This window comes from Penaeus monodon, chromosome 5 (genome assembly GCF_015228065.2).
Source record: "Penaeus monodon isolate SGIC_2016 chromosome 5, NSTDA_Pmon_1, whole genome shotgun sequence".
Lineage (NCBI taxonomy): Eukaryota > Metazoa > Arthropoda > Malacostraca > Decapoda > Penaeidae > Penaeus > Penaeus monodon.
The window spans coordinates 32,169,939-32,172,006 of record NC_051390.1 but is presented as its reverse complement, the minus strand read 5'-3'; positions in this window follow the sequence as shown (position 1 = coordinate 32,172,006).

The following is a 2,068-nucleotide window of genomic DNA, read 5'->3' as shown; positions in this document are numbered from 1 at the left end:
GTATGATATATATATATATATTATATTATATTATATATTATTATAATATATATTATATATACTGTATCTAGCTGTCTATCTGTATATCTATCTTACTATTTATCTATATAGTTATCTACCTATTTATCTGACTAGCTGTCTACTTGTTTATCTTTTTATCTATCTCTTTACAACTATGTCTACAGCTATTTATATACCTGTCCGAAGAAGAACGTTTATTGGATTCAAAACATCACGACTTTAATTGTACTGCATCTTTGTTCACACACACGTGTGTGTGTATGAAAATTAGTAGTCCATATCCAAGTGGACACTGGGGATATGTTCGCAGAGGAACGTGCTTACTAAGCTGCAGAATGATGTATAGGGTTCCTGTCTGTACTGATTTTTGAAGTCAAACATTTTTGGGACAACAGCAGTAAATCCAAGAATGGCATCCTCATTTATGTTACTCAAAACGCCCTTCTTCGATCATTCGTTTGAAGCCCTGGCCCAGAATTATGGCAAGAGTTGTCAACGATTTTTGCCGAATCTCTTTCACGGTGTCAAAACGACAAACCTTCAGGTAGATTTTAGTCTTGGGGAAGAGGGAGGCAGCTAAATCCGGTGAATAGGAGGAGGAGTGCCAGTCTTATTGTGGCAGCCTAAAAACGTGAGCGTTTGCAAAACATTGAAATTAGGAGCACTGCACTGCCGGAATAAACAGTTGCTATCGTGTCATAGTTCAGATCATTTACACTAAATGCCTTCCCACAGACGCCGCAAGTATAACGTTGCATTGGACGAATTCACGGTGCACAGCGACGTGGCTGTTGAAAAAAAAAATGATCATGGTCTATGGAAATAATAGTTTTGCCTCTGACTTCCTCGCTTTCTCAGATCTCTTCTATTATAATAACTGCTATTTTTCAGTAATCCCAACTCTCATTACTGGTGATTGTCCTTGACGTAAAGGTTGACTCTGCTTGAGTTTGTTGTAGGAGATCCAGGCAGACTTCACTAAGTACTGCGCTGTTAGGAATGAGGAGCCTGGGCACAAACGTTGTAGCTATGAGCCCAAATGATATATTAACAATGTCAGTACCTTTACTGATCTTGGCACACTATTTCTCTGACATATTTGCTCAGTGAGTCATCCTGTCCTCTTGTTATCATCCTGTGATGTTCTGCCCATCCCGAGGCACATGTGCAATTCAAAACCAGCAAGTCTGCCTCACGGTTTCACTGCCGAAGGCATGACACAACATTTGTAGGAGTCTGCCACATATTTCTCATGTTTGATGCAGAATATGATGTTTGCTCTTTATTCCGTGCTGAAATCACAAGTCGCAGGTCTCGCTTTGTTTGCCCAAAACTAAAGCAGATCAGAAACTTTTTGCATCACCTCATAACTGTTTCTACCAGGCGACGTTTTATTACGCGTAGTCATGTTCCATCCACCTCATTAGCGGATAAACACTTTTGGTTTTAATGGCCATCTCTGTAGAAGGGACAAAAAGATGGTTTCCCGTTGCCTTCCATTGGCTACCTGAAAGTGTAGTCTCTCTTACCATCCAGTCTTCTGCTTGCTAATTGTATCGTTTCGTTCTTTATGCAGTTGTTCAACGATGACCATCACTCGTACACAAACATACTGTATAATGATATGTATTTTTTTCGGGGCAGGAACGCAAAAAAGAGTGAATGCTAAGATTTGCTTCAGAGAAGGCAGAGATAGGAGTTTTGAACAATTACAATTATCCAAAAAGGATACAGAAGATGAAAAGAAAAGTATATAATTTTGTTTCTAGTATATACATATATATATACATACATATAGATATATATATTTATTTATTTATTTATTTATTTATTTATTTATATAAGCACGGAAAGCTATGTTAACACGCCGTGAAGAATCTCTTTTTTAGTTATTTTGCAAATGTTTCGAAGGGTCACAAGCCTTCATTCTTGATGATGTAAGCGAAAACCAGATAGTAAGGTTTTTTTTTTTAAAAAATACGTAATCAAACAATTTAAACACAATAATTAAAGTGAATAGAACAATACAAACTTGAACTAATTACAA